The sequence below is a fragment of the Pteropus medius genome, unplaced genomic scaffold, assembly GCF_902729225.1.
Source record: "Pteropus medius unplaced genomic scaffold, Ma_sr-lr_union100, whole genome shotgun sequence".
In the NCBI taxonomy this organism is placed as follows: domain Eukaryota; kingdom Metazoa; phylum Chordata; class Mammalia; order Chiroptera; family Pteropodidae; genus Pteropus; species Pteropus medius.
The window spans coordinates 8,626,469-8,653,746 of NW_024342467.1; the positions used below are offsets into that span (position 1 = coordinate 8,626,469).

General features: G+C 34.8%; 1 long non-coding RNA gene across 1 annotated transcript; it reads right to left on the minus strand.

Annotated features, from left to right (window-relative positions):
• Positions 1 to 3,387: 3,387 nt before the first annotated feature.
• On the minus strand, positions 3,388 to 21,342 carry LOC120602320 (uncharacterized). The gene is made up of 2 exons (XR_005652691.1): positions 21,283 to 21,342; positions 3,388 to 4,711 (listed from the first exon to the last, which is right to left on the minus strand). It is a non-coding gene; the product is annotated as an uncharacterized LOC120602320 (long non-coding RNA).
• Positions 21,343 to 27,278: the final 5,936 nt, after the last annotated feature.

Genomic DNA, 27,278 nt, shown 5'->3' on the forward strand with positions numbered 1-27,278 from the left:
TTCAAAAACTGAATATTGCCATATGGAAGGAGGGTGAAAATAAGGATAGTGTTCCATAGACTTAGAAGAATACAAAGAAAAGCAATTTTTATAATCATAGAAATAAGAGATTATTGCATGTTCTGGTTTATTCATAAGACTATGTTGGAAAGACCTACTTGCAATTTGGCTTTTAGCAGTGGACCTTTGTTTCAGGAGCAAAATCAATGAAAGTCAGGGTGCATTAAGGAATTTATGGATCAAACAAAGACATTTGGGCATAAAACGAAATTAATTCTTTATAACGTGAGTTTGACTTATGACAGTCAATTCTATTGAACTAAAATGATATATTTAACTCAGTCACAAAGTGCTAATTTCATAGCCCCCTACATTCTCCCAGCTGTTCCTGCATAGGTGTTAGAGGTAATTAACTGCCATTTTTTCTCAGTGATTCAGAAACTGCAATGAATCAAAAAACCTCTGTGTAAGTGATTGTAGAAAATGGCAACACTTAGTTTATTATGTAGCACATTCTTATTCCAGTTGTTTAATGTTGGGAGCAGTTACTCCAGAATTTATTATGCATAACTATTAGACAATTGGTTTTTCTCACTATATACCAATTTTAAATCCACTGATGTACACACGCACATATGTCTATGCACCCACATACAAACGTGCATATATTTTGACACAACAAAAAATTGCATATTATGTATAGCAATTGTAGTTATAAATATAATTGATTAAAATTTCAATATTATGTTCAAAATCATTTTTTTCATCGTTCTATCTTTTAAAAATGGATATCTTGAGAGAAAATTATGATTCAGATTCATGCATAGCCATAGAGTTTTAGTAAGAAAGAATGCATCTTTTCCTTTTATGTATGGTACCTTAGAGAAAATTTAAGTGTCATTATAAACTAGAAGTCTGTGACTCAGAGATACTCAAACTTATAGCTATCACTCAACAGAGATCACTAATAACTGCACCTATCACAATGAATCCATTTGGAAATTTACTTCTGGAAGTAGTTCGTAATTGGAAGCTCGATGCTTGGCTCATTAGCATACCGTCTGGGCAGGCTGCTAGGAAACAGTCGGTAGTTGCTTTCTGTACCTTTGATCCCGTGGCAGAGGTAAAGAGTTCCTAAAACCAAAATCCAGCCTCTTATTTGCAATCAAAGCCTGCCCTGGAGGCCAAATGTGTGTAGTTCCGCCGCCAGAACCACAGAGGGCTTGCCGTGTGTTTTTCACCTTGGCAGTTTCTGTCAGCAGAGTTTCTACTGGGTGCTGTGTTTTCCTTTTCCAAGGTTGATGATAAGGAGATGGTGCCACTACTTCCATGACTGAAGTTCCAGTGTGCCTAACCAGGGCCTTCTTGTGGCAGAGATCATCCAACACTATAGAAGTTTGTTTCTCCTTTCTGTTCTGATGGGCTGAAGTACACTAGGAAAGCACGTTAGGTCCAGAAGACAGCTTTTCAACACAGTGCCCTTTTAGGACCTTGAGGAATCATTAGTTAAATTAAGGCACGAATTCTCTAGCATCTTGTTGGATAATGTCTGTCTTCTCCACTACGCTGGAAGTTCTGTGAGGACAGGGCCGTGTTTTTGTTTGTTTGCTTGCTCTAGTACACACAGTGCCTTTAGCGTAGTAAAGGGTAGGAAATTGGTATTTGTTGAAGTTTTTTGAAAAAGTCAAAATGCATTTGTAATAGTCACTTAACTGACATTATTCAGTTACAAACTCTCTGACCTATTATGATTCTTGAAGCCTACCCAGGTATAGAGAGCCTGATGACTGCTGTATAGACTTGATGGTATTTTTATTCCCAACAACTCCCAACTTGATTTTGGAACTTTCAAAATAATATCTCTAGTACGAAGACCTATTTCAAAAGTCAATTTATCTGTTTGACTCAGTATTAAAGCATTTCTACTTTCTGAGATCGTCAGGGGCAATTAAGAACCAACTTTTCTTCAATATTCTCCTTAGTCCTGGACTTTCATTCTACGAGTTTTCAATTACCTAACTCGCTTACAGATAGTACAGACTATACCGGCGCTTGCACAAACCAGCAACTCTTTGAAGCACCATATTCACATAGAGTAGTGATTCTTGTTTTCCTCTCTCAGTGGCCCCTGGCCTAATCAGAAAAACTTATCTTCTAGCATATGCATTCCTTTGGGGAACTGATTCTCCCTTGTCTCGATTTCTGCCCTGGTGGACATTGGCCCTCAAATCTGAGGATTTTTATTCTGAGGATTTATTTGGCATTTGTGAAGTACTGACAGGGTCCCCTGCACTGAATAAAACATAAGAGGTGACATGCTTCACTTTTCCACTGGGCTTAGAGTTGAGGTAATTATGGTTCTGGGTTTTGTGCATGTTCGGAATTTAAAACTGTTGCTTTGTCAGTGTGTTGATTTTATGGTCAGTCTCAAGAGTAAGTAGATTTCAAAAACATAGCCAGTTAAGAGGAGAGTTGGCTGACTGTAAGATAGAAGTATCTGGATAATAGTAGTATTCGTCCCACAAGATAGTTCTGAAAGGAGGGTTATAATTGACTTAAGCAATTTTTTGCTGCCTGTTCTTTTAAACATGTGGCTGGAAAGCCTCTTCTGGTCTCTTAGCTCAAATGTTCAAACATATTCTGTAACAGTCATGCAGCCTAGTCCAACACAAAGAAAGTATTGTACTTCATCACTTGCCTAGATTTTTCTACAAGATCAAAAGTGAAAGCTATTTCCATTTGAATTTGAAATATGCAATAAACGTTTTCTTGATAGAACTTTTAAGATTTCTCTGTGCATTGTAAAGAAAGCAAAAAGTAAAATTGGATTGTATCTCCTAAGGCAGTAAAAACAGTAAGAATTCTTTTTCTGAAAATGTCACAGGCTGATATCAAAGAGAACATCAAACTGTTCAGTTGCATATGGATAGTACTGACATATGGGAAATAGGATTTAGGAATAGAGTTAAATCTTATAGACTGAGAGTTTGTGATACTTTCAACAGGTTTGCCTTAAGTTGAGCTTAGAGTGATTTATAAATAAATAGTTTGTAAATCAATTCATTGGGTAAAGACATTTGCAGAGGGTGACTGAGGAGGAAGAAGTGACTCTAACATCCCTTAAATGAGTTAGAAGTACCATTTGCATAACAGCAATTAATATGCAAAAGCTAAACATTCCTAAGAAGGATTTTATTGGACAAAGTTTTATGGTATAATTAGAATTTGTAACTAAACAAAATAGAAACCATTGTTCCCTCAAAATACTGTATAACGAATTGTTTGCACCAAAAGTTTGCATCTTATGTCCACCACACCCTTCCCTCTTCATTTATAGGTCCCAGAGACAACCCCAGACACAAAGCAGGAAAAGGCGAGGGCCATCGATATGGTTTAGTCTTTTTTATTTCTTTTCATTACAGCGAGGCCAGCGGATAGTGGTATATGCGACACTGAGCAGAGGAGAGATGAGAAGATGTCATGAAAGTATGGAACTGCATCATTTTGTTGTTTCTCATGTGGATTTAAGGCCAGCTGTATGGGGAACCTACATCTGGAGAAGAGTCTTGGGTGGCTGGCTGTGGCTGCTGGGGCTAGGGATGTGGTGGGAGAGCACTCGTCTATGGAGATGAAAATGGAGGTCCAAGGGACCCATCCAGGTACCTGGGTTCCTTGATATGTATAACTCGTGTAAGCAGGAGACTTAGGCTGGGCATGGAAGCCCTCGACGGGGAATAGAAATGGGCCTGAAGGTGATGCTTGGAAAGAGAGAGGTTCACAGTGTTTGCAAAAGGGAGAACAGTGAGCAAGGCACATTCAGAGTTGGCAGAGGCCACCACAGATCCTGTACTGTTGCTCTCATCTCGTCCTGGGAGCCACGTCCATTCTAAATGAGGTCAGGTGCAAAGTCCTACAGGGTCATTCGCCCAAGCACATTTGGCATAAATAGGATGAAGAGCCAGGGGAAGCTGCACTCTCCATTAGAACAAGGCAGCTTAAAGCAATATATATTTTTTTCCTGCTAATGTGCAGAGGGGATCCTATGGGCAGGAGCTGGTCCAGAATTCTCTGTCCTATTCAGGACAGTGTTATAGGCTGGGCTTGTTGAAGCTGCTCACTTAAAAACCATATTGTAGAACACGGAACACATGGACTTGAAAAGATATGATACTCCTGTTTATGGCTGAGGACCTGATGAAGGGTCTTTCGGTGAGAACAGGCAAGGTTTCACTCTTTGGGCTCTGGTTGGCCACATGCACTGTCTGCTGAAATGCTGTTAACTTATCGGCATCTGTAGATATTGGTACCTGCTCTTCTTTATGCTCCTGTACATGAACCCTGCATACTAGCTTTTGACAGAACGTAATATTTCTTCTTCACCTCGAGATGGATCTTACTTTCAAGAAATTCATGTTTTTGTAGGAAATTATAGATTTCCTGGTTCCTTCAAGGACAAAGGAAGTGTCCTGCAAGGGACAGAGAAATGTGAAGGTACTTTGAAAACTTTCAAGCTGCTCTTTGAGTGTTTCTCAGGGACCTGCTTTCCATTGACAGGACCAAGGCTGGGCAATACAACAGGAATGAGAGAAGTCTCAACCGGGAAGATCAGAGATGTGGCCTCCTTCTGAGATTTAATGTTATCCTTAGTTGTAGTGACAGGTCAAGAAATCTCCAAAGCCCCAGATGTCCAGGTTCCACATGCTGGATGTCACTGTGAATAGAGCAGGGAAACAGGCTTTGTTAGCATAGGTCGTACCCCTGGAAAACTAGCTCTGATGACTCAGGGACATGAAACCCACGCACAGGGAAGGTATTTGGTCTCTACAAGGTCACCCAAGGCCACCTTAGCAGAGATAGAGAGCTCCCAAGGATAAAGATGGACAGGCCCCACCATTCCCAGAAGCTGCCCCAGCCTGTGGCTAGAGAAGGTAACTGCGGTTAGGACAATGTGCTTGGAGAACTCAGTAAGATGACACAGAGGGTGTTGTTAATGGAGGGACATCTTCTTTTTTCTTTTACTTTGTGAGGAGTTCTAGTAATTTTAGTCTGAATTTTCACTTGTGATATTATTTAAAAATAAGGGATCTTTTAATAGGAACTTATCTCTCAAGCTGTTGTCCATGAAAGGATTAATAATTTAGCTCATTGCTTTATTAAAAGTCAAAATCTAAAATTCTTCACCTTAAGAACAGAACTGGGGAAATATATATGCAATGTAAAGTAATTGAGGAGCGTGGTCTCAGACCAACACCCATAGCTTTTTTCAAATTCAATGCAGAAACACATTCCCGGAATCGGGAATTTTGAAAGAAATATAAAATTGAGCAGTGGAGAGGCAGCATAGCCCAGGGACTAAGAACAAAGTCACTGAGAGCAGTTAATACAATGATTTGAGTCCCAGATCCAAAATTTAAAACCATGGGATCTTTTTCAAGTTAGTTAACTCTTGCTTTTCTCTGTAAAATGAGGATAATAATGGCGTCCACCCACAAGGTTGAAAAAATTGACTTTTTCTCTCTGAGTTCAAATCCTATTCTAAGAGCCTTAGGCTCTAGATATGGCTATAGATGCCTACTTGCCATCTACAACCCTGTGTAAAAGGAAAGAGAAAAAATAAAATACCAACATAAGTGACAGCAATGTGTATCCTATTATGCCAGTTATTTAAGAGATGAAGTGGTTGTCTGTTCTGGAGAGGGCTATTTGGACTGGACAGTAAAGGTCCAGTGTTTAGTCTTCATGGAATTCTCTGGGTTTTCCACCTCCCTTTTGGAATGTTATGCTGTTGTTTATTACTTAACCTAAAGGGTTTGCCAAACCCAGATCAGTTGGAAAATAAAAGCAAAACTCTAGACAAATATTAAGACAGTAGTTTCCAACTGGGTTTAAAGAAGGAACTACTTTTCACTTTTCATTTCTCAGCGGACTCTGATAGTGCGTTTTTGGGGGCAGGGGAAATGGTTAGCGAGAGAGGAGCTGGTGAGGGAAAATTGTAATAGTGAAGTCCCTGAGGTGATGGGAAGGTGAGGTTGGAAGGAGATTTAAAAGGAAACGTTCGAAAAAAGTCTCATACCTTCAGCACTGAAAATCTTGGTAGGTCTTTCAGGAATTGGGGTGGAAATGAAGAGTGGGAAGTGTCAATGTCACTAGGCTTGGAGACTTGCCATTAGATTTCTATCTATTGGATGGACAGGCACTCTGTCAAATGTGTGTCGCTAAGTCAGAAGACACAGCTGTTCATTTTTTTTCCTTTCAGTCAAAACTAATTGAGTCAATGAGAATTGAGGGACTTCAGTAGTGAGTAAAGGAATATCATATGGATTTACCAATGTGAGGTTTATTTGCTTACCTTTTATTTATTGTTTTGTGTTATATAACTAAATTCTAAGAGCTTTTGGGTGTGGATAAGCGTGGAGGCATGTAGGATCTGTAAACTACAAGGATTATTATACATTATTGCTGCATTTCTGTGGATTTAGTTTTATTCTAAATGAGGCATCATAGCTTGCTATTGTTTTTCTAAGGTTTACCTTTTTGTAAAGCAAAGACCTTTTTATTAATGCCTGTAATGCTGAATTCCAATATTATGGCTTTTTATATCAGAGGTTCTTAAAATGACTCTCCAATGACTCTAAACGATTCTACAGTCTAAAATGACTATCTAAATAACATATTTATAACCGAAGGTGATGAAACAAATAACAGAGGTCCCAAACTGGTGACCTTGTGGACTCTTTTTTTTCTTTTTTTTTCGGCCCACACGGTTTTATAAAGATTCAAATCAGTTGTGACTTATAAAAACTTAAGATTTTACTGAAAATCCAATTCTCAATTTTTTTTGAAGTAACAGAGCTCTTTAGAGGCTTGGTGTGAGTGTTCCCCCATGGGAGCGTGGACCCCCAGCTTTTGCTGTAGTGTCCCTGACCTACCTGTTTGACTCATTCATATTGCCTGTCCCCTGGTGGCATTCGAATCCAAGGTCTCTGACTCCAGCTTACCATCGTGGTACTTACCAGTAGAATATTTTTCGAAAGCTGAATTAACTCATCAGTTCAGACGAGTGATTGATTTGAATAATATGAATTTCCTTTTTGTTTTATTCTTTTTCTCTTTTGTGTGTATGTGTGTGTGGGAGTTAATTGATATTGGTACTCAGCTTGTGTTCTTACTCTTCAGTGACTTTGGTAGATGGTTCAAATAGCCTAATGATTATCTGGAAATTGGTCTTTAATTGGATGCTTTTTATTTTTTAGAAAATATAGCCTTTCATGTAATTTTAAAAGGCTATGCCCATTAAAAAAGAAAAGAAAAAAAAAAAGCCTCTAATTAAAGACGTTGTCCCAGTATTTCTAAGTAACAATCACTTAGAAACAGTTTATGGGCTAGGGGATTATAAAAAATTTTGAAAATTTTAATTATTATAAACACTAATGATGATAAATTGAGGACAAATTTAATAGTTTAATGGACAAAATAGAAAACATATCAAACAAATCACTCACGAGTTAAAAACATGAAAGATACTTTGGTAAAGGATTTATAATTACTTCCTTTTACAAATACGCTATTTTCTGAGTTCTCATTTTTTTTAAAACTTGGATAAAGTGGTTTAGAATTTATAAGGCTTATCTACATACATTTTATCATTTTATTTTTAAAACGACCTTTTGTAAAAAAGCTGAGAAATTATCGTTTCCATTTTAGAGGTGCAGAAACTGAGTTTCAGATACATTTTGAATCACTCACTGGAGGTCACACGACTAGTTAGTAGTAGAGCGAGTCATAGAGCTCTTTATTCTGACTCTCAGCCCAGAGCTCTTTCCACTGCATTACCCAGGCCCTCAATTTGCAGTAGAATCTTTTCCAAAATAACACAGAAATAAAATATCTAGTCCCAAAGGTGCTACAATGCTAAAATATGAGATGTGATTTAAATTAATTGTCACGTTCTGTGGTAAAGAAATGAAAATATTATTCGAGTTTAACCTTTGAGACAAATTCAAATAAACTCAGCCAAATACTTGGAGAAAATTCCACAAAACTACTCTATGGAAGGTGAATCAGATTTAGCCAAAACCATCAGCGATGTCCTATTCCTGTTTCAAGTAGAAGCCATACTTGTGGTAGATAGAGATTTTTTTTGTCATTTTTCAGAATATATTTTTGTGTCATTCTCAGGTGCAGTCCTGGCTTGCTGAGAAATCGCTAAGTTCTTTCTAGATATTTCCACTTTTTAATTGCTTGAGCAAATGGGTAAAAAACAAGTTTTGCAGCAGTCAGACTAACAGTCTCCTTGGATTTCCTGGTTCTCATGTCTTTTATGGATTGACTGGTAAAAATGAGCAGTGACCGCAAAAATGTGTTGCAACGATTCAGTCTTTTAAGAACTTAAGACGCATGTTGTCTAGTACAGTGGGATAAGAATTTGTCCTCAAAATCAGATATTTCTAGGGTAAAAACTTGGCTTTTCATTTTCCAGCTATTTAGATAAATTGTTTAATCACTTTAAGCCTCATTGATTGATTGATTGATTTCAAAATATGATGGACTCCATAACATATGCTGAGAAATATGGTAGGGGCTAAAGCTATGGCAGTAAACAAAGAAGATGAAATTTCCTGTCCTCATGGGGCTTCTATTTTAGCAACTCACTATCAGCGAATGTCAAATGAGAATAATTATATTTACTACAATGGATATTTCCTGGGATCTTCTTATAAAATCAGCCCTACCCTAGAAGTACTCTCGTGCTCTAATCTCTGCATTAAGCAGGTTGGAGAATGGATTTAAAGTAACAATTTCAAATCTAATATGCTCTTCTGTGTAATTAAGCTCTGATCTTTACTTAAAATGAAAGTAAATGGGAAAACCCCAAATAAAACGAAGCAAAAGGAAATCTATCATAAATGAAAAATGTCCATTTAGTATCTCTTTCATTTTTTAACCATTTTTGTTCTGAAATAATTTTAGACTTTAGAAAAGTTTCAAAAGTAGTACAGAGTTTTAGTACCCCCTTCACCCAGATTCCCCTAATATTACTATCTTTAAAGTATTATAAAATTTATAGTATAGACCAGTTTTTGTTTTACTATCTTTCTTTTGTTCCAAAATCCAGTCCAGGAAGAATACTACGTTGCACTTAGTTGTCGTGTTTCCTAAGTGTGTTTCAGTCTGTGTCAGTTCATCAATAATTCCTTGTCTCTTATGACCTTGACATATTTGAAGAATACTGGTTGGCTAGAGTGTCCTTCAATTGGTTTTACTTGATGCTTTTTTTCATGATAAGATTGAGGTTGTATATTTTGGAAAGAATAGCGGAGAAGTGATCTAGTCTCATATGAGGAGGTACACAATGTTGGCTTGACTTACTACTGATGGTGATAAACTTGATCCCTTGGTTAAAGTGATTTCTGCCATGTTTTGTCTTTGTGATCAATAAATATCTTAGGGGAGATTCTTTGAGACTATGCAATTACCCTGTTTCTTCTCAAGCTTTTACTCAACTAATTTTGGGGTTCATTGGTAGATTTGGCTTGCAATATTTATTGTTGTGTTCTAATGATGCTTTTTCTATTTGCTCATCCCTTCTGCATTTATAGTAATTATTTTTCTGTAAGGAAGAGCTATGTCTTCACTTTCATTTGTTTATTTATTCAAATTTTATAAATTTATTGATTTTTATTTTACACCGTGGTTATAATCCAATAATGTTTTACTTATTTATTTTTTTACTCAATTTTTTTTCCTTTTTTGACCATTAGGAACTTTTTTGTCTTAGTTCTGTATCCTTTCAACATGTGCCCATCCAGTTCTGAGTACTTTCTTACTTTCTGTCACAACATGGTGCCCATCTTTACGTATAAGGACAGACTATCGGGTCCTTTGAGAATGTAGCCCATGTAAGTGTTTTATATCTTTTTAAAATGTGAAAACTACAAAAAGATTATCCTCCAAGACTTTGTCCAGCAAATATTAATGTTAACAGATGTCTTTGCTCCAACATTGTACCAAGCACTTAATTGTTTTTCAAGCTAAACTAGTCATATTAAAGAATCTGAGTTTTCCTGTAATCCCCATTTTATGAATGAGTGATGGTTTAAGTACATCCATGTACCACTGAAATAATTGCTGAACTACATTCTCCTCCCCGATCTGGTGAGGTTTTCACAGCATCCAATGCATAGCAATGTGTATTTTGGTACATAAAATAAATGGGGAAATTTTATTCATTTGATGTTATTCACCAACACTCCTTAGTTCTGCTGGATCAGAGAGTGTGGGGTCAAGCCAAATAAAATGCTATTTCAGGAAATCTGTTATGGGGACTTGCTGGCCCTGTTATACGTTTTAAGAGAATGAGAAAAACACACCTACTCTGTAAAACAGAGGCATTAGTGTAATTTGCCTCTAGTCTCTACCTTCCTCTAGAATAGAAGTCAGCAAAGTATGGCCTATGGGCCATATCGAGTCAATTGCCTGCTTTTTAAAGCCCACAAACTGTTTGTTACATTGTCAAGTAGCTGGAGTTTATAGTTATATGATTCCCTACATAATATCCTCAATTTTTACTTTTGGCCTTCAAAGCCTACTATATACTCTCTGGCCTTTAAAAAAAATTTTTTTCTTACCTCTGTCCTAGAAGTCACTCCTCCTGGCTTTGCATATGCTGTTCCCTCTGCCTAAAGCACTTCTCCACTTTGCTCACTCAACTGATGCTTTCTTGTCTTTTAAATCACAACTCTAGGATTCCCTACTTTGCAATCTTTCCCTGACCTACCACAGAGATAAAGTCAAACATTTGTCTCCTGACTACCTATACTGTGAACCTGTAGTATTATGTCACACCTCTTCCTCTAAATCAGCAGAGTGCTGGAGCCAGCTGGTATGAGTCAATTGTATGCATTTCTTCCCAGCTCCACATTCAGTGATGTCACGTGGTATCTAGAAAATGACCATGGTGGGAATATTTACACCACAGGCATTGAGAAAATTCCGCAAACCTGTGATTGTCTCTCCCTGATGCCCTCTAGAGAGCAGGATGTTTAACTGTACTAGCACACTATGATTTATCACAATGATTTCTGTCTGCTTAGCATTTTGTTTGTTTTTTTCTGACTGTGCCATCAGAATCTGAGCTACTTAAGGATTGAGTCTGGATTTTTTTTTCATCTTTGTATCCTATAGCACCTTATATACAGTAGGCAATTCTTGCTTTTTGAATTAATGAAAAAACTGAATGAGCTAATGTTGTATATTGGGGGGGAGGGGTGGAAATCTGTTCTGTAATCACTTATACATCCAAGAAATAATAAGTTAACTTAGTAGCCTAACACCAGTGTAAATGAAAGATGGTTGCTTAAAGTAACCATATTTCAGATCTACAATAAAAAATTAAGACTGAGAAAAGTCAGAGAATAGAAAAAGATTGGATAATAGGATAATAGAATTGTCTAAGCATTCTTAAAAAGCATAAACTCCAGAGTGCTGGTGGCATTCTGGAATAAGTCTTCAGGCTTTTTGATTCATGTCTCAGCCTATTTCTGTTACACCGGAAGCCAGTTAGACTACATGTGTCAGAAGGAAACCTCTATCTCCCATGTCTGTGTTTTCTCCATTCTTTGGTTGACCACCTCCACTTAATCTCTCCTTCCATTCTTTAATTTAGGTAAATAGGCCTGGGCGGCAGGGCTGGGGTTGGGGGAGCGGGGTTAGTTAGTGGCAGGGGAAAGGGAAGCTGTTATAGCAAATCTGCAGTAATATAAAAACTAGGAAACTAAATCCATTTCTTCCCTACAATTATTGGTGGGAAATGGAAAATGAATGGAGGGAGGAAGTAAAGAAAATATGTTTTGTCAAAATTAAACATGCAGGAATGTAATATCTTAAGTTTACATTTTGAGACATTATAACTTCAAAAATCTCACTTCTTATGACCAGTACACCCTCATTTGGTACAAAACTCTCTCTCTGTCTCTCTCTCTCTCTCTCTCTCTCTCACACACACACACACTCACACACATGCTATATTACTCGGTGTGCTAGTTTCCTTTAGTCTGTCTCTATGGTTTATAACCAGAAAAAAAAATGAATATTTTTCAAAGGACAAAATAGGAACCCTTTCTGGAACTCCTGGAGTCCAAGTGACATGAATTCTATGACTATGAATGTAAATTTAATTCTTTAATTTCTTCTTCCTGTTTCTTTCAAGTTAAACTAAGAAAATATTTCATAGGTATATAATATAATACTCTAAAGTAGGGAAAATGAGGCACATAATTTATACGCTAAGTCAGAAAAATCACAATTACTCTTAGTCATAGAGGAAGACACAAAGAGAAGAGGCTCTTTCTACAGATTAAAGGTTCCTGAAAAGGTAGTGGAAGAATTGAAACTGGAAATCAGCGTTCCTAAGTCTAAATTCAGCATCTGAATCTTTCAACAGTGTTTCTCAATGGCTTTAACATACAATTATTTCTCACTTTATTTTATGAAAGCAAACTTTACAGAATTTGAAATCCTCATTTTATAATAACAATAGATTCATCAAATTTAAATATATATATATATATATTTAAATGAAACACAATTTGGTCCCCAGAAAGGCATTCTCTTGAACCTCTCACCAGTGGGAATCATTGCAAATGATCAGTTGGTTTCTGATGAGTAATTATTTTTCAAAGACTCATTGCATTCAAATAATAATGCTAAATGTATAGGCTTTCTTTATATTTGCATGAGTTACTGAACATTACAGAAAGCAGCTGGAATATGAATTGTTCAGGGTTAAAATAAATTGCTTTCCAGTTTTAAATACAGAATCTTTTTCAGAGTCCCCAAACCATTTCACAAGTGCAGCCCTAAAATCTTCACCAGTTCAACAGTCCATGCTGTCTCAAAGCAAAAGACAGACAGTCCAAGTGACGGTGTTGCCAAGGCGGAGGGTTGTCTTTGGCTTCTCTACTTGAAGGACAATCTAGCTACTGTGAAAAGCCTGGGAATTTGACTTCTGTTATAATTGGATCGGATCTTTCCAGGAGCTCCTTCAAGGGGATATTAGTTTCATATGGAACCTGCAGTTCTTCCAGTTTGAGGCTTTGATCGTACAAATAAATGGTGAAACACTGATTCTGATTTTGTCATGCTAATAGAATTGGTGACTGGATTTGTATTCAACCATATGAAAGACACAAGGAAGCAGGTAAATAACTAATTGGGCTGTTTACTTCCAAGGCTTGGTGCTGGTCTAAAGATACAAAGATTGTCTAAGTTTAAGATTTTCAGATTTGCTTTTATTTCTAAATTAATACCCACCCTGTATTATCATACAAAACCAGAGTTGCTATGAGCTGTGAACAAGCAAACTGCAGGTTTCTTGAGGAAATGTTTCATAGCATTAACAACCTGTTAGAGATATCTGTGCCATCATTTTCTTCATTCACCATGTGGTTAAAGCTGATGCATCTGAAAAGCTTGTGGAATCTTTTCTCAAAATGTATTATATCTGATGACTATGCTATGGGATATAAGTATCCCATTTAACTTGTGTTCAAAATTAAATATGACATTTAAAATTTTTTAAACAAACTCTATTATAGAATACTTTGAGTTTACTTTAAAATTGCAGTTAATTTTTATACACCCAGTTTGCCCTACTTAAACATCTTACATTTGTATGAACCATTTGTCACAATTAATGAACCAATATTAATGCATTATTATTAATCAAAGTTTATACTTCATTTAGATTTTCTTAGATTTTAGCTCATATCCTTTTTCTGTTCCAAGGTACCATCCAAGATACCACATTATGTTTAGTTTTTATGTCTCCTTAGTCTCCTTTTGGCTCTGATAGTTTTTCAACTTTCCTTGTTTTTTATAGACTTGATAGTTTTGAGGAGTACTGGTAAGGTATATTGTAGATTGTTCCTCATCTTAGGTTTCTCTGATATTTCTTTTATGATTAGACTGGGGTTGCAGATTTGTGGGAGGAAGAACACAGGGGTAAACCTGAAATATACTAGCTAAACAAAGTAGTGTAGTCACATTTCTTCATTGTAAAGTTACTGTACTTTATAGAAACAAGTCACTATATGCAACCTACGCGTAAGGAATGGGGAGTTATGGTCCACCTCTTTGGGTGGGAGTATCTACATAAATTATTTGGAATTTTTCTGCACTGAAGATTTGTCTATTCTCTCCCATTTATTTATTCAATCACTTATTCCTATTACTATACACTCGTGTATATTTATTTTATAACCAGTGCAATGTTACTTATTTTGTTGCTCGTATTTTTTCAGTTTTGGCCATTGGGAGCTCATTTTGTTGGCTCCTTTGTCTCTTTAACGCCTTCCTCTCTCCTCACCCAACATTGTTTTGCTTTGTTTTGTATCTAGTCTTTTCTAACATTACAGAATCTTTGGCATTACAAGATCATCCAAGTTCCTCTTCTGTATTCCTTGACTCAGTCCTGGAATCAACCGTAGCTTGGGATTTTAATATCAAAATCAAACTTTAGTCAAGAATTCAATCTGTGGTCACCTTTTAACTCCATTTCTCATCTATGTACTGTGTTTGTAACTGTTACTGTGTTTGTAACTGTTACTGTGTTTGTAAAAACACAGAAGCTTCTATTTGGTTGCTAACAGGTTATTTTGAAAAAGCAAGTGACTTGGTGGCTTTTAAAATCTTAATAGAAAATGTATTACTTGAATTGCCTTTAAACCCAAAGGACATTAAGTTGAGTATGTCTAATTTGGCTAATTCAATGAAATATCACCTGATTGCATCATGACCTAAAGAAATCATCCATAGCTAAAAGAAGAGATTCAAGTTACTTTGTGGAATAATTGGGAATATGCCTTCTGGCATAAAAAGCTAGGTGCTCCAAAAAATCAGAGTTTCCAAATAACAGGGAAGCAGCTGCTAAGAGTATACATGGGCTATAATTTTAGAAGAAGGAAGGAAGGAAGAAGGAAAAAGAAAAGGAAGGAAGGAAAAGATTTTGTTCAATGTTGTCAACTTATTTATTACCTGATCAAAAGTAGAAAAATAAAACTGATATTCTGGTGTCTCATTAGAGAATACGTTAAGAGAAGAATCCTATATAATTATAAAGAAATATGAGAGAAGTTTTATATGCATTTAAAATTCAACTTAAAAGAAAAAAATAAGCTTCCTTTAAAATTATGATACACTACTATTTTGGGGTGGTGGGTAAGAAAGGGAATGTTGAAGATGAAGCCATAAGCAGTAAATCCCTTTTACTCACTTCTTTTCAGTGAAATCCTGTGGGGTTTTTCCAAGACATTAGGTACTGGTCATTAATTTCTAGCTAGTAGTTTCATGTTGGTGAATCATCTCTCGGGAACATACTTGTCATGGTTATAAGAAGGTATTTGGTGCTTGTTAAGGTTTTTAACTTTCTTTTTACTTTACTGGTTTTCTTTTAAAGGTCAACTTCCTTTATACACTTAGAATTTTGTTATACTAGACCCTGTTTTGACATAGCAGTAGCATTTACGTTTTCGTTTGGAGGGCTGAGTGTGCATCATCATTACAAAAAAAACTGTTTTCCCCACTTCTTCTTTTAAATACTTTGAAGGAACAGCGAGTTAACTAAATCAATTATTTTTTGCTGTTTTTCTATAAAACCTATGCCTTTTGTTTTGTTATTTAAAATACTTCATTTTTCATTATGTGTGTTTCTTAAATCCTCATTTCCTCTTGTGTAATATAATACTTTGAGCTTAAAGAGAACACTTTATTTTTAGAAAATGTTTTAGGGTATTTTATAGAATAAGAAGAATTGACCAATGATGGAATCCTATCAAGAATTTACTGATAACATTTTTCATTTATACATATTCTTTCATTCCTCGATCCATTTATTCGTCCATCTACCTGCTGTCTTTCAATAACACTGTGTGCAACACCATTCTAATGGAATTCCAAGTAGCACAGTTATTATTCAATTCCTATGTAAACAGAGCAAGAAACTTACTTTCTAATGGAGGTCTGCATAAGCATTTTTCCGAAAGGTAGAAAATATTATATACCAGATGAGGAATACAAAAATATTAAGTACTAGAAATAGGCAAAAAAAAAACCAAAACAAAACAAAAAAAAGTGGAGGTTTTCATTGGGGCAATCTGATTAGGTCAGACATAAAAGCATAAAATGACATTTGAGCAGATCCTTAAAGGATGGGTTGGATTTTAAAAGGTTCAGAAAGAATAATAGATTCAGGAATGAATGCATTTACTCATTCTTTTATGCAGAGAGTGTCTAATAAATACTTGAATACAAGGCACTCTGCTTTCCGAAACACAAGATAAGAGCAGCATTTGAGGAGAAGGTGTTGATCAAACTTTTATGAAGAATCAAATTTGTGTTATAATGAATATGTGGCTGGAATTAGAAGTTGAAAACTGGTCATGTTAGAATTTGAATGTCAGAGTCAAGAGGCATCCAAACATTAATTCGTGAGTATTAACTGATTACAGCAAGAGATGATGGCAGAGGGATGTGATGATACTGCTTCGAAGATGGAAGAAGGATGTGATGATACTGGGAGTTTTGTTGGTGAAAATATTTGTAACGGCTACTACAGAAGACAGGTAGGGAATTAGTAAGAGATAAATAAGAGATTCCTTAGCGTTTGGTAGAGAACTGATAGCATGTATTTTTATTACAAACAAGAAGTCCAATTTTATTCATTACCAGCTGTACAATGGGAACAGAAAAACTATAAACTGAAAATGACCCAGGTTGGAGAGTAACTTATTAGTCATAGAAAAAGATGAGGGGATCGGCTTGAGAAATTCAACAAGGTGATTATGGAAATAAAAGAGTGAGTGAGTTCAAGGAACTTATGAGTTTAATGGGGTGGTTTTTGAAAGAGAGATTGAGAGACAGAGAGAAGTGGTGGTATGTGTATGGTAACACTGTGATAGTTAATTTTACGTGTTAACTTGATTAGGCTATAGTGCCCAACTGTTTGGTCAAACACCAGCCTAGATTTGCTGTGGAGGTATGTTTTAGGTATAATTAACATTTAGGTCAACAGACTGAGTAATGCAGATTACCCTATATATTGTGGATGGGCCTCATCTAATCAGTTAACGGCCTTAAGACAAAATAACTGAGATTCCTTGAGTAAGAAGGAATTCTGCCTCCAGACTGACTCCAGACTTGAGTTGCATCACTTACTTTTCCTTGCATCTATCTAGTGCGCTGGCCTGCTCAGATTTCAGACTCGCCAGCCTGGCAATTGTGAGGGCCAATTCTTTAAAATAAATTCTCTCTCTCTCACTCAATATCTCTCTCTCTCTCACTCAATCTCTCTCTCTCTCTCTGTATCTCTGTAAAACCACACACAAAATACATATATAAAGATATATATATATATATATACACATCCCACTGGTTGTGTTTCTCTGGAGAACATTGACTAATACAGAATTATACATATATTTCCCAGATCTGACTACTGAGCAGGCCTAGAAACAATGACTCCCAGTAGTAATGGGCATAGCTAGCACTCACATCTTGGTTTCTAATTATTCTCTACTAAAAGGTACTGGGTCCTTGGAAAAATGGCTGATTCCAGGATTGAGACATGGAAAATATGAGATAAGCCTGGAAAATCTTGTGGTGCCAGAAAATAAGAGTGACCTAAAAATAGATTGGAGGTGTGCATGTTGAAAGGACACAGGAACCAGTCTGAAAGAATTTATCATGGCCAGGTTTTGGACAATTTGAGCAACAAATTAAATAAAATCCATGGAATAAAAGAAATAACCATGTGTACATAACTGACAGAAATAAATAAATGAACAAAGAAATGAGGAAAGGGACAGATCTTCCATACAGTAGACTTCCAATTAATAAATATAGAAGCAATGATGGAAATAAAAAATCACAATTGGCATAGCAATGATTTTTGCAGGCAAGTATCATCATGGTTGCTAAAATAATGAGCAAAAGTATAATAAAAACAGAATATATGAATAGACTCAAAGTTTCTCCTTATAAGCCACATACCAATTACAAATGGAAAAAAATATTAAAATGGTACAATTTCAAGTGAAACTTTACAGTTATAGGTGAAAAAGTGGAAAAACTGAGATCAGGAAAAACATCACCAATAATGATACATGGAGACATCGTGTTTCCTGATATGTACACTGATAAGGCGCAGCATCATTTCTGTGATATTTTTAACAATAATGCATATGAATTTTTATCAACTGTATTGAGATATAATTTGCATGTCACTTATATTAGTCTTTAAGCATACATATCTTTGTGTTTTATTAGATTTGTACAGTGTGCAATCACCATAATCCAATTTTAGGACATTTCTATCATCACAAAAAACCCTCTCATGAGAAGCTGCAGTTAATCCCTGCCCTGACCCTTGTTTTCTGTCCTTATAGTTATGCCTTTTCTAGAAATGTTATATAAGTGGAATCATACATTATGTTCATGCTGTATCTGGATTCTTTCATATAGAATTACAGTTTTAGATTTTCCATGTCAATTATTTCCTTTTATTGCTGAATAGTATCTCATTGTATATGTATATACTGTATTTTCTTATTCATTCACCAACTGAAGGATATTTGTCTTGTACCATTATTATGAATAATACTCCTGTAAACATTCACATGCAAGTCTTTGTGTGAAGGTAGATTTTCATTTTGAAGGAAAAATACCTAGATGTGGAATTGCTGTATCATACAGTAAATGTATGTTTGTAAGAAACTGCCAAACTGTTTTCCAAAGTTGCTGTCATGTTTTAAATTCCCACTAATTTCTGAGAGTTCCAGTTGCTCCATATCTTTACCAGTACTCGGTAGTGTCAGTTTATTTTTTTTAATTAGGCCATTTAAGTAGAAACCTCATTTGACATTAGTTTGCATTTCTTAATAATTAATGATGCTGAGCATCTTTTCCTATACTTATTTGCTATTTATATGCCTTCTTTGGGGAAGTGCCTATTAAAATATTTTTCCCCCAATATTATCGGTTCTATAGTCGCTTATTATTGAGTTACATTATTTTAAAATATATTTGGGGTAGAATTTCTTCATCAGATATGTTTTATTCTGAGTTGAATTTCTTCATTAGATATATGTTTTTAAATATTGCCTTTTCATTTTTCTCAATGGTGTGTTTTGAAGAGTGAAAGTTTGTAATTTTTATTGAGTCTAATTTAGCAGATTTTTCCTTAATTAACATGTATTCTTTTGGATTCTAAGAAATATTGGTCTAATCCAAAAAGATTTTCTTCTAAAAATTGTATACTTCTAGCTCTTATCTTAGATATATTACCCATTTCAAGTTAATCTTTGTGTATGATGTCAGTTAATGATAGAGGATCATTTATCTGAATATGGATATCCAATTGTGTCATCACCATTTACTTAGAAATGATTTCTGTCAAATTACCTTGACAATTTGTATTAATATTCTTTCTTCCATAAATATTTCATAGGATTCTACACTAAAATCTTCTAGACCTTGATTTTCCATTGTGGAAAGATTTTGAGGTAAATATGTATTTTTAATTGTTATATCTTTCAGCTGTATTGATATTTTATAAGTATAAAATTTCCCTATTTGTTTCTAGTAATATTACTTAATATTACTTAAATCTTAAAACCTCTTTTGTCTAACAGTAATATAATCACTCTAGCTAACCTATAGTTATTATTAGCATGGAATCCCTTTTTCAATCATTTTTCTATCAATTTGTCACTTTGAATTTCAAATGCATCTCTTGTAGAAAACAGTTGCATGTTGCTTTTTTAAACAGTCTGACACTCTCCACTTTTTGTTTGAAATATTTATTTCATTCATACTTAATGGAATTATTGATAAGGTTGGATTTATGTCAGGCATTTTATGTTCTTCTATTTGCTTCACTTTTCTTGTTTATTTATCCTCTACTATTGTGATAAGGAAATTTTTTTAGCTTGCCTTTTTAATTCTTCTAACATTTAGCTTTGTTACTTTGAGAGTGTGTGAATGCATGTGTGTGTTTGGGTGTCTGTGTATGTTTGTTCAAAGTGTTACACATTAATATGCATCTTTAACATAACGCAATCTTCAGCATAATACTAACTTGTAATTGGTAAAATTGTTTAAATGTGTATTATCTTGTTGATATTAATTGGGAGTGGGAGAGACTGAGTTAAATTATTTTTAATATAATCTATACCATGTTTTTATGAGTGCCTGGGTTTATAAGAAGATTCTGGCCCCTCAGTATTCGTTTCATAAATTCTTTCACAGAACTTATTTGGGCAGTGGTAACTTGGACCTGTTTTATACTGGAGGCAGCCTGGTTTCTAATACGCCAGTTTACAGTCTGCCTGAGTCTGCTTTATAGACTGCCCAGATACCACATCACTAATTTGGGGCTGCGAACAAACCTTTGATACTTCACTAAAAAGAAGAAGCCAGCTTTGTGTTCTGTACTTTTCACTTACTGTTTCAGTTTATTAAAATAGTTGTACAACGATTTGGATATAAAGCTTGATTAAAATATATTTTGAAAATGCTGGAAAAAAAAATACCACACTGCCATGATTATAGTGGCTTTATAGTAAATCCTGAAGAGAGGAGCGTCAGCCCTCTGACTTTGTTCCCTTGCAGTATTGTGCTAGCTGTTCTGGGTCTGTTGCCTTTTTACGTAAAATTTAGAATGAGTTTGTTGATATCCACAGAATAACATTTTGATTTTGATTGGGATTGCGCTGAATCTGTAAATCAAGTTGGGAAGAATTGGCATCGTAACAATGAGTCTTTCTATCCATAAATATAAAATTTTTTTCCATTTATTTAGATCTCCTTTGGTTTCTTTCAGCAACATTTCTAGTTTTTCCCATATATGTCATGCATATAATTTGTTAGATGCATATGTAAGTATTTCTTTTTTTTTTCTTTTTGGTGCTCTTGTAAATGAAATGGTGTTTTTATTTCGAATTCCAATTGTTCATTGCTGTTGTATAGGAGAGAACAGCTGACTATTTTATATTAACCTTTTATCCCCCAACTTGAATGAGTCCACCGGCTTTGTCAGTAAAGCTGCTGATTTTTGCCATCAACCTTGAACTGAGTCAACCATCACCCACCCAATATAAAGCTGCGGGTTCTGCTCTCTGAGCAATTTTTCAAGAGTAAATGCATTTCATTTTGTTGTATGTCTTTGCTCACTTTGAAACACCCTGTAATATTTAATTTTTTTCTTTTTTTATCCAGTTTTATACTTACTTTCTGTGATGGAAAATCGCTTGATCTCTTCACACAGATATTATTGAAAGTCCACAACCTGAATTTAATTATAAAGAAACATCAGACAAACCCAAATATCAATCCTCCTGCCATAAATACACTTGATGCCCAAGAATGGTGTTAGTTGATGGCTTCCAAAATAAAGAACCAGTCTAATACCTCCATATTAGGTAGAAATGTTTAAAGAAAATATGTTTCTTATGATATTTATACTCAGTGATATTTCTTGCATGAACAGAGAATTCATGGCATTATAGACTTGGAACCAGATGAGATATTGGGAAATTTGACACAAACTAATCTAATCTATAGAATTACCGGATATGTGATAGCAGTCTTTTCCTTGTTTTAATAAATAAGCACTAAATGCCCTAAAAGAGAAGTAAACTAGTATCTAGATCTTCATAATCTGGTTCTGATAAAGTTTTAATGACTATGGGAAATGCATATTTATACAAACTTACCCATCATGCTTTCTATCTAGTCTTGAGGAGGTTATAAGACCTATTTGGTCTCTGTTTGATGAATATAACTCATTAGATTTAACTGTGTCACTGAGGCAACCGACTTAGGGGAAAGGCCTTGTATAATGAAATGTTGAAGCCATAAAAATAAAAAGCCTAATTCTTCCTGCCAAACAAGCACCAGAACTAGCAAAGCCCAATTTCCTATAGAATTTTCTTGGAAATGGAGGATAAGGAGTTCTGATTAAATCCACATTTGATACAGCTGTCTAGAAGTAGCATGTAAACCCTTCAAAGCTGCCACAGCAACACAAGCGGTCCCTACACATTTCAATTAATTACTGAATTAAGTCTACATATGAGAATGAAAGGACTAAATAAGAGCAGCAAACATCCATTTGCAAAATCAAGAATTATGATGTTCATACTTGATGACAATTTATTTCTGTAAGAAATTGCTATTAAGTCTACTAGTCTCAAAGAATAAATTAAAAAGAGCCTGAACTTTGTAAATATAGTTGATTCTATACTTGCACTGCAGAATAGGCTCACCAATTTAGACACTGATATTACCAGCAACTTGACAAATATTTTTATTTTTGTGCATATTTATCAGTGCTAATCTTTGGTAACAGGCTTATTTGCATTGATTATCAAACCTGATACATGTATGTGTTGTTGATAATTACATTCCTTTTCACTTCCCTCTTTGTGCTACTTGGATGCCACAGCTCATCATCGTAGACCCTCATTAGCAAATTTCCTCAATTCACTGCCTTTTACCCCCTCTGTAACACTTGAATGTCAATGGTCCAATCCTGGATGAGCCCAAACATCCATTTTCTGCTTTGCTGAATGTGTACATGTAGGTAATGTTGGAAACGATCATACATCCAGCAAGTTGGTGTCATTAATAGACTCATGACCATGACCATATCTGAGTATATAATTACCATGTTTTCACACAAGCTCACGCCTTACTGTGCTACTATATTTATATTGCACCTTTCCTTCAATCCTCCCACCTCCTACCTTTCTCATAAATAGCTGGTATAGTTTTTCCATATTAATTATCTTTCCTCAAAAATTATGTTCCACTTAGAGTATCCTCATCTTTTTTGATAGCAACTCTTTCTTACCAGTTTATGAGGCTAAAAACTTTGGGGTCAACCCTGGCTCTCCTCATTCTCTCACACTTCACCTCTGATGCAACAGCAAGTCCTCTTTATATTCAGTAGAGTTTCAGAATCTAACTACTTCTCACCTCCTCTACGGCTGCAAGTCAGATCTGAGCTATAATCTTGATTACTGCAATATCTTCCTAATTAAGGTTACCAACCTTGGCTTTAATCGCCATCACTTAAAATAATGCCTGCCATATAGTAGATCTAATAGATACTCAATAAATATTTGACAAATTAAGAAAGTTTGATTGAAAGAATGAATCAGCATTCAAACATGATTTAAAATTCCCAGTAAAATTCCCCCAAATAAACTCACTCTTTTCAACAAATGGTGCTAGGGCTTAATATTGTTAAGACAACAATACTATCCAAGGGGATCTACAGATTCGATTCAATCTATGTTACAATCCCAATGAAATTTTTGGCATAAATAGAAAAATTCATTCTAATATTTTTCTAAAATCTCAAAGGAGCCTAAATAATTAAAGCAATCTTGAAAACAAATACAGTTGGAAAAGTAAACTGATTACCTACCTTTTATTTCCATATCCTCTTCCATTCTATTTTCTACCTCCAATCCCCTACTCCTCATACCTACTAAACATCACAAGTGTTGCCTACTCCTATTGGGTTTCTCTTCTCACTTGACATCTGTCTATCAGCTTCCTCTGGATTCTGCATTCACTCCATGTTCAAATTCTGACACAATCCATCCTTACCTTAATGATCTCTCAGCAGGATTTGACAGTCTTTTATTTTTTCTGTCAGTAGGTCTCCAAATTATCCTCACACCACTCTCTATTCTCATTACTTTTCTACTTTGTAAGTTATTTCTCCAACCAGACTTCAAATGTCAAAGATCCTAAAGGCTCAGGACCAGGCCCTTTGACTTCTCTCTCCACACTCTTCTTTCCCTCCAAAATCCTCAAACCTTGTTCCTCCTGACAGACTCCTTCTCATTTCTCATGTATCAGCTTAAAGGTCATTTAAAGAGGGCTTCTACTGCTGACCCTCGTCCTCCCTTTCCTCCTTCCATTTTCCGGTTATTCTGCTTATCTCCCCATAATTTATTTTATTCATATCAGCCTTCTTAATTTTCTCTCAAATCATACATTAAACCAGTTTTGAAGATCATGTTACATATTTGTATAATCTCTTAAATTTTCTCACAATTTATTGAAAATTGCTATACCATAGTAGAACCCAGCCATAATTATTAAGGAACTTCTCTCTGAAAGCTTGGGCAATATTCTCTATTACTTTTACATATGGTGAGAGAGTTGCCAAAGACAGAGGAAAAGAAATGTTATTTTTATAAGTATTTTTATTATTTCCTACTTATTCCCCAAATTATATCTTACCAAAGCATTTCTAAAAGATTTACTCATAGAACTCTCAATTAAGTTAAGTGTAAACATATACACTGTAGTTACCACCACTATTATTTTATTTTTAAGACATAGGTTAAATACAACATACATAGTAATTCATTGTTCTACTTTTTTATGGACGGTGTGTGACAGGTTGTCCATATCTTGTGCATTTCCGCATTTATTCCACATAATATCAGCATGAGCCTTTAGAGCCATGGAATAGAGAAAATTAATCTACCTCCAAAAGTCCTCCAGGATTCCCGGCAGACTTTGTAATTCATGCCCTGTTTGAATAGAAAATGACTGAGCCATAAGTTTGATTCCAATAACAACATAGTCTATATGGCTTATAGAAAAACATAGGAAGTGACCTGGGAGATTTGGGGAACTGTTACTCTAGTGCCATTTTCTTTTAAACCAGTTAAACTCCTCAGTGAAATCATGGAAAAAATAAAAGAGAAAGAAGCTTAAATGAAAGTTACTAATTATAAAAAATAAATAATACCCAAATAGGAAGAAAAGTCAAGTTTATCACATAAAATAGTTTGGTAGGGTACCTATCATAGAACCTGGTATACTCATATTCTTGTAATTTAACACTACCTTTGTGCAATATATTTAGTCATCAGGATATATAATAACTCAAGTGCATCATCAGATTATAAACTAGATGATCAGAATAATGTCTAAAAGCATTTATCTCTACTAGGTTCAAATACTATGAGTGTAAAAAAAATTTTTAATTAAATGATTTATAAAAACTCCTCTGAACTAAATCCACTAAACTAGAACATGAGCTTGCAGACAGCCAAATCTAATTCGTTATAACATTATAATAGCTACTCAGTCTAGCATTAATTTTCTCAGCCTCTTTGGTCTTAATTTTTCTGTGGAAATAGAGGAATAACAAAGTTAAGTCCATAGAACTATTGTGAAAAAACAAACTAAGTGACACGTAAAGAACTTGGTACAAATAGCAATTTTTAAAGGATATTTTCCTAATTGAAGTACATGGCCTTTAAAGTCTGTCATACACCTCAATCTCTGGATTATTCAATTTTATTACTATTTCTTCTCAAGTCTGAAATATTAAGATGATGATGTACATGAAATTTCTTCTCAATTTTAGAGATTTGGTAAATGTTAGCAATTAAGGTGATCAATGATGATTCCATGCTTCATTATTCCTATCTTCCTCATTCTCTGGAAGGTGTTTTGGAATTCTTGTAAAACCCCAATGATCTAATAATTCTTGTAATTGTTTTCAAAGATATATTAAGTCCTTAACTGACAATTTTTTAATTGCTGTGCAAAGCTTGAGGTAAACTGAAGAGGAAAGAAATTGTAAAGGGGATACATATTAATTTAACCTTTGAGTTAGAAAATAAATGCTGCTTAGTTTGTAAAACACTAGGATTGCAGCTACTATTATTATTATTTTTGTAAACAAAATGATTTTTTCTTAGCATTCCCCTTCAAAATTCTAAACTAAGTTGATTAGACAATTTTAATACTCTAATGCTTTCTTTTTTTAATTAAAGTATAGTTGACATACAATATTATATTAGCTTCAGGTGTACAGCATAGTGATTTGACATTTATATACCTTACAATGCATTTTTAAAAGTGTATAGTGATTTAGACTGGTGCTTTTCAAAAGTTCAATGTGCATATAAAACATCTAGGAGCTTGTTACAGTACAGAGTCCAATGCAGTAGATCTGGGCTGGGACTTGAGAATCTGCATTTCTAAGCTCCTGGGTGATGCCCATACTATAGAGCCTCCAACTACACTTAGAATAATAGCAAGGACTCTGAAGCCTGTGCTTGCGTAAAGAAATTTAAGCCATAAAGGAAATCATGCAGTTGAACTTCATTTACCATTTTTAAAAGATTTGGACTATGCAAAGAAATCATCTCCAAGAAACTTTTATATTTTCAGGATGCAAAGCAAAGAATGAATGAATACATATGGAATAAGCCCATCCAGTATAGTGGAAATAGTGTAGGGTTTAGTGCCAGAGATCTGGCTTTGAATTCATCTGGGCCACTCACTAATTGTGTGATCCTGAACAAAAATAAGTAACCTTGATCCTCAGTTCACTTATTTACAAAATGAGTTTAATAACAACCACTTGTGAGATTGTTATGAGCATTACATGAAAAAACATCATCAGCATGATGAAAAGTGAAAGTATTTTTCTTCTTTAACATATAGTTATATTTTTATGTGCTGCCTATACCTTATAATACCATATATTGTACTTTATGTTAGCAGTTTTACAGTATAAATATGCCAAACTTTTTGCTATTTTAAATAACTATGCAAATGTTAATCATGTCATTGTAATTACTAAATAATATCAGTCATATTAATGGTGGGTCTTTGATAGGAATCAAAAGATTCGGTCATATAATTAGTTCTATGCTAATTTACAGTTATCTTCTTATAATACAGTGACAAACACACTATCGAAAATTATGAATTGTCTATTTGAGTTTTCTACATGTTTTCAAAGTCAGAAGACCTGAATTCAAGGCTCAGCTCTTCCTTGGGAAAGCCACTTAATTTCAGTGGACCTTGGTTTCCTACTCTGGAGAATCAGATTGGATAACAACTAAAATTGTTTTCATTTCAAAGATTCAAATCTCCACCCAGTTTTATTGGCTGAAAGTTTAACCATATGTATGCATACATCATGGCACAATAGTGAGACTGTTCTCATGAAATCACCTATGTAAATTCAGCACTCACTGCATGAGTATACTTACATTCAGTTAATACTTGATGTTGATAAAACCGCTTACATAAATCTAAAGTAACAATCTACTATTATTGAACATTTGCTAGCTACTCTTCCAAGCCTATTTTTTTTTACAAAAATTAATCGTTTAATCCTCATTATAACCCTATGAAGTAGGTACTATTATTATCTTCATTTTACAATTAAGAAA